The following is a 6,838-nucleotide window of genomic DNA, read 5'->3' on the forward strand; positions in this document are numbered from 1 at the left end:
CACTAGGCTATAGCAAAATCTATGAACAAATTAAATCAGAATATGTGGTTTTAATGTAAATAGCGAGTTAAAGGATGTGTAATTCTAAGAGTATTTGTGGGTAATCCACAGTGCTGGAGTGCTCAGTCTCCCTTGCCGGACCCAGATTTCTTATGACTAAACATGGTTTTCACTTCATTCTGCTCCTTTGAGCAATCAGCATCTGTGAGAAGGTACAGAACATAAAATCAAAACCACATGTTTAACATACACAGAGTCTGTCAACATTTCTCATGATTGACAGAGTTTACTAATGTCCTGCATTTTGGACTTTTCATTCTGGCAGCAACTCTCACTTTCTAGGCCAGACACTTGAAAATAAATCTCAATGTCTCAACTTTGGCTCTTTTATGACATAAAAGCTTACATTAACCCTGCAATGTCCAGGAAAGTATGAAAAGCATCGTCAGAATAGTCCATCTGCCATCAGTGATTCAACCGTAACATTATGAAGCGACAAAAAGTATTCTCGTTGCTTCATAACGTTACGGTTGAATCACTGATGGCAGATGGAGTATTCTGACGATGCTTTTCATACTTTCCTGGACCTGTTATTTATTTGGCAGTCTATGAGACAGTCTCAAGCCTCCCGGTTTTCATACAAAATATCTTAAATTGTGTTCTGAAGACGAGCGAAGCTTTTACGGGTTTGGAACGACATGGGGGTAAGTGATTAATGACAAAATTTTCATTCTGGGATGGAGTATCCCTTTAACCGAAATTCATTTTGTAATTCCAGATTTAATTTTCAAGAATTATAAATTCTTGGGGGCCATTTTTAAAAGCATTTTGATATGCAAATAAAATCACACAATATGAGGTGATGTTAAAGCATTCAACTAATTTGTAAAGTGCTATAATCTCCATAGAAATTCCAGACAATATTTTCTCAGGCCAGTTCTGTGGTTAAATAGCTAGGCCTACATTATCTGAGTGTAAATATATACTGCTCACACTACTTACACTACAGAGTGTCATACAGTATTCCCAAAGTATGCAAAATGTGACAAAGAAATCTGGTTCAGACAAGTCTGAAAGAGTGAAACAGGACAGTTTAAAGAACAGTTATGGCATCTATCCACACACGTATCCTGTCTGCCCACAGCTCAACCTCCAAGATGAGGTGAAAAGTGTGTATATGTCTGACAGCGATCCACTGAGAGAGATGAATATTTGTTTTTGTCCTAAGAAATGTAAAAGGATCCTACATAATTCAGCACTTTGTTCCATCACTGACCTGGAGAATGTCAACAATATTTTTATCCATTTACCAGCAGACTTCAAAGGACTTGTGTGTGTTTGACAGAGAATATGTAAAACTGTGGGTTGCACTGGATGAAAGCGATCATCATTCATTTGAGAGAAACACAAAGAGACATAGAAGGAGAGCGAGCGGGAAAGGAGGAAGTATGTTTCTGTATTAGAGACCGTAGTGAGAGAGTTTATTTATGTGATGCCTGGTTCAAACTGGTTTATGCTAGTTCAGTGTTGGTCTAGCTAGTGCAGCCATTTTTTCGCCAATAAAAAATGTCTTTCTGATTTATCTTTCTGATGAAACTGGATGACCAAGCATACCAACAACTTAAGCTGAGGCATCCAAAACAAAGGAGCTAGGATATAAATATACTTGTTGTGGCACCCTTGATGAAGGGTAGTAGTTTTTCACTGCTGTGTTATCCAAACACATCTTGTCATTCCACTCTGAAAAATGTCCAAGTCGTTCAGTCCTGAAACCGTTTTCCTCAGGAACAGTTCCTTCTGCCAAAAAACATGTAGCTCTGCCTGATTGTGGCTCGTCCTGTCCAACCCTGAGCCACATTTCACATCTGGGTCACATCAAAGTAACCAGACATGGGCCGTGGAAGACAGCCAACTGGCACTCTTTTTCAAATCCAATCACATTCCTGTGAGTATGGCCCAACTCTTCAATCCCTCCATCCATGGCACAAGCCAAATATAGATCTCAATGTTCTTGTTTGGGGTTAAATTTCATGACATAGGCCTAGTTGTTGTTTGTTACTCACTGAGTGCAAAGCTAAGGGTTGGCTACTCTCGAACGTGCTTATACAGATGAAACACGGAACTAAATTAACCTGACAGACTTACCTTCTACAATTGCACCACAACTCCGCAGCAGCCTGATTTCCAAAAGAATGACTAATGAAATCATATACACACAACTAACTAATTAGTGTAGTTACTGACTCATTGTTTGCATGACAATGTGAAGTTAAAGATAACACATGCCATTTGTCAGTAATATTTTATAAATATGAAATAAAAATTATGAAATATGCATGTAAATATGGTTGTAAATACACCTTATCAAGAATTTCTTGAAATGTATTTATTATTGAAATTATCTCACTATTTGGCAATGGAATTGCATTTATTTATTTATTTATTTTGTATGTATGTTTGTATTTAAAAAATAGTAAAATAATGGTTAATAGTACCATAGTTAATAGGAAGCAGAATCTTGGTTCCTCCTGTTAATGAAAAGCTGAAATGGCTAAATAATTCATATGAGCTACATTCACAAAGTTTTAGAAGAACAAAAGCCACAATGGTTCATAAGTATAGACCATTACTCAATCCAGCGAATTGAAAAACAACATGTACTCAGGCACAGTGTATCCAGACATCTTAATTGTTTATGTGTCTATTGAAAGTGATTCACAAATAGGCCACAACAAGCAAAAACCTGCCAATCACGAAATTGTTGGAACCTTCCGTAACATCCAACATTAGCCACATCTGCCCATCACTAGCCCTCTGTGGCAAAACATTCAAAACAGTAGTATCTTTCCTTGAATTAAAGATGCCTTTCCCTTAGAATAGCTGTCTTCCTGTGTGGAGGCATGCTGAGTCTTTAAGTGTTTGGGTGCTGTGCTCATACTTGTTCAAAACCTGTGGTTTCCTCAAAAAAAAAAAAAAAAAAAATATATATATATATATATATATATATATATTATTGTTCCCTCCTTTTTTTAAATTAAGTAACATCTCCATTACTATAACTTATGTAATTTCCTCTTCCTCCTGTCTGTTCCTTAGATCACAATGAAATTTATATGCATAAAAATAGTAAAAGAACGAGTCTGTGTAATTGAGTATTAATCACTTCTGTCCCCATAAATTGCACTTCACCCTGCATGTTAGATAACCAAATTAGTGTCATTCAGTTATGCAGACATCAGTCCATTTTGGTCTTAATATAGTTTTTCTATAGTGTTGTCAGTCATACCTCCCTCTAGGAATTTTGCATCAACAGAATGAAGCATGCATAGAAATGCATTGTTTCGTTTGTAGTTCCCTCTTGTTTTTCTCTATGTAGCTGAGTTTCTTTTGTACTGAAAATTATACTGTGGTTGGGATTTTTATGAATTTGACAGGACAAACAAAAAAAAAAAAAAAATGAATTTGACAGAAAAAAAAAATAATAAATAAAAATAAAGACAAATGTGACAATGCTCCTGTAATCCATGAATTAAATTAAACAGTACAGGAACCCCAATATCAATGTAGTATTAATTTTAAACCGATTTAATTGTTAACAAGCAGAATCACCAATGTACAGCGTAACATCTGGGTTGTGAAGTAAAACCAGGTGAGAACCACTGCACCTTCAGCAATCATTAATTACACTTGACTCTGGAATATATTTCAATTAAATACACTTTATATAATGCATTTCATGATCGTTACAACGCAGCTTCACAGAAAAAGTTTAAGACACTTACCCCAAATGTGCCTTGAATTTTGAAAACACACCACTTTGTCTTAGACTTACATGGAGACAAATAGTGATCCAACTATAAACAGATTTGATTTACTAACCTCCCCTTTAGATGAAAGCAAAAGCATCAACAGTTAAACATGCCAACCATTTAAACAGATCAGTCTTAATTGAAGTTTCTGAGGTTTCTTCTTCCAAGGAAATAAAATGCATAGAACCCATGCTAAATACAGATTAACCATGGCTAAGACAGTAATTTCCTGGTAACATGGATCATGATCCATGACTCAATGTTAAGAGCAGAAAAAAAAAGAGAAAATAAAAACACTTCAAGTAAGCATCTTTCTTTATTGGTAACAATCAATGCATAACTTTCAAAATTGTGCATTACATAAACATGGTTTACAAAAACTCCCCCACTCATTTTACATTCTCCAAACATGGAAATAAAATTAGCTCTTCTCAAGCTGCATCACTTCCGAGGAACAAGCCAGTCACTGAATCCATGTGCCCCCAAAATGAAGCCATCAATGGAATCTGTTAAGAGAAAGGAAAAACCTTAATTCACTTTAAACTCAGACAAACCAGGTCACCGCGTTACTTAAACACTGCCTGCATTTATTTTCTTATATGCATGTGTCTTGCGACAGGATCCCAAGCACAGAGAAGTGGCCTCTGACTCAGGTTTTAGCAAGAGTAGCTCACTCTACCTCTACCCCCCTGATATGACCACTAGAAACACCGCCAGCCTCCAGTGGGCAAAGCATAGGAGGGATCATGAGACTAGATCAGACTGGTTGTATGAAAAAATACAAGCGGTCTGAAATACAAGCAGAAAAAGCACTGATATGATCAGATTACTCACCTAATGACTGTAGTTCTTACATTCTCTGCCTTTGTCATTGGCTGCAAAATACAAATTTAGACTGATTATCAAGCATCTCAACACACAATTAACAAGGCTAACCATAAAAAAAAAAAAAAAGTGTTTCTCTCCCGACAGGATCCGAAGCAAGGAATGTTGAGCCAATACTTCAGTTTTTTGAGAGAATTCATCTGCCCCTCCATGTCGATCATTCAAGACATAATAGGACTTGAATGTGCAATAAAAGGGGTTGACAAAACTAGAAAAAAAAATTAGATAACTTACCAATTAATGGGTAGAGAAGGTTTTTTTCCACACAGCTGTGCCTAAGGGCCAAACCAATATATGAGCCTAGACGTGAAGATAAAAAAAGGACATACGTAATTAAAACATACAAAAATATACTAAGCTGACTGCTTTAGAGCTGAGCTTTCCTTTCCAAGATCTAGAGTAACGAGACAAAGAATTTTTCTACTCCCTTTTGTTAGTCAATGAGGATCTTAAGTTAATAAATGCTTCCTTACCTTTACAGGGAAGACATCGTAGAAACTGGCAAGCTTCTCTTCAGTCAGGAGGTTCAGATGGACAATCTATTAAAACAGATGCAATCAACATCAGCAGGCCGCACGTTCACCACGTGCGTTCCCGGACAACACGTGGCACTTCTTTGATACTTAACAGCTCTAGAATTACGAATCAAGGCTTGGCAACAAGCTGTACTACATGTTTTATCGATCATCTTTTGTTTTACTCTAAGAACTATTTTAATACCCTTCTATACACACGTCTAAAGAAATCACTGTAACTGCTCTGGTAAACAAAACTGATTATTTGCGACACAACTTGTACATGTTGCGCTGTAAGTGTAAAATTAAACAGCTTCAGTAATAAGAAAATTAAAAATATAAACATAGAACCTTACCGACACCCATACTGCGTCTGCTCATGTTGTGCGATCTTTCTGTGACTGTCTGCAACAGTGCGGTGCGGGAGGCAATGAACACGTGTGAGCGGTGTGAGGAATTCTGGGATATTTAAAGAGACCACCTCCAGTTAATTTAAGCGAATCGGCTCCTTCAGTTCATTCAAAGATACAAACGACTCATAAAACGCTAGGACGCAGTCTGCTTGGTTAACAAATCGCTGTTTCGGGAAAAGATCCAACTCAAAAAACTATTATGAGACGGTGTTTATGTTCATAAATTATTACTCGAGAAATTCTCTTTTTATACTTTCGCATTTAAATTACTGGGGCCTAATATTATTTATATGCACAAATGTATAGAATGTACATCATAATCCCAGAAAATGTGTCTTTAGTGTTGATAGTTGTCCTCCAAGTTCATTTATGGGTATTTGGATCGGTACTCGTAAGAGTTGGTGAATTGTATGGATTGGGACAAAATACCCTTTATTTTTGGGTCCCCATAGAAGAACCACTGTCCTTATTACAAATTCTATTGGCCACAACGAAAGTTCGAACGTTTGTTTTCGACAAGTCATTGGTGAACTCGATCTGTCAATGCAACTGAGCAGACGTTTCGTGTCGTAGACGCCGGAAGCCACCAAATTCGCGTCCCAGTGGGGCGGTGTTTTGAACCGTTTAATCCAGTAGATGTGAATGTTTTCGTTCAGCGCTCCGTGCTAAACTGGACCAAAGAATGTTTTTACAATAAAATATATCCTGCATTTTTATTTCTGTAAGTTGCAAGTGACCATGAAGAAAAAAACTGGACGAAAGCCCGCAAGCACGTTTACCTCTCTCGATTTGTTTCGCACTGTTGCAGGTGAGCGGGACAAGCATCGGGATTGAATAGCGTCACTGCGATTGCCCTGTCCTCGTTTGGGATTGCAGCTTGGGCCCTGTCAGTGTAAATTTACTGCTGTTACAGTCATGTTTATTTTTCATAAGATGGCAACGAGGGACTGCACATTATAAAACTAAATGACTGTCAGAAACATCGCCTCCATTTGTGCATATGGTGAGTATAGCGTGCATGGCATGTTGCTTGCTTATTACGTAATGATGATAGTTGAAATGGCTTCCTCACAATCAGGTGCATGACCTCATTATGAGCTGCTGTATGCATGGATCACCAGTGTACTGAGTCATCTGTCATAAATAGACGTATTATTTGTGCTCAAATAATAAACTGAGACTAGAGATGTAAGGAATTGCTTAAACTGAGTTTACT

The 6,838-nt window shown here is 37.3% G+C and overlaps 1 long non-coding RNA gene and 1 other non-coding gene across 2 annotated transcripts; both read right to left on the reverse strand.

The window, feature by feature from the left end:
• Window positions 1-3,701: 3,701 nt before the first annotated feature.
• On the reverse strand, window positions 3,702-5,909 carry LOC122149079. Its single transcript, XR_006162835.1, has 5 exons — window positions 5,566-5,909; window positions 5,168-5,233; window positions 4,929-4,994; window positions 4,644-4,684; window positions 3,702-4,315 (listed from the first exon to the last, which is right to left on the reverse strand). It is a non-coding gene; the product is annotated as an uncharacterized LOC122149079 (long non-coding RNA).
• LOC122149123 lies at window positions 4,764-4,884 on the reverse strand. Its single transcript, XR_006162869.1, has one exon. It is a non-coding gene; the product is annotated as a small nucleolar RNA SNORA26 (small nucleolar RNA).
• Window positions 5,910-6,838: the final 929 nt, after the last annotated feature.

The sequence above is a fragment of the Cyprinus carpio genome, chromosome A20 (genome assembly GCF_018340385.1).
Source record: "Cyprinus carpio isolate SPL01 chromosome A20, ASM1834038v1, whole genome shotgun sequence".
In the NCBI taxonomy this organism is placed as follows: Eukaryota; Metazoa; Chordata; class Actinopteri; order Cypriniformes; family Cyprinidae; genus Cyprinus; species Cyprinus carpio.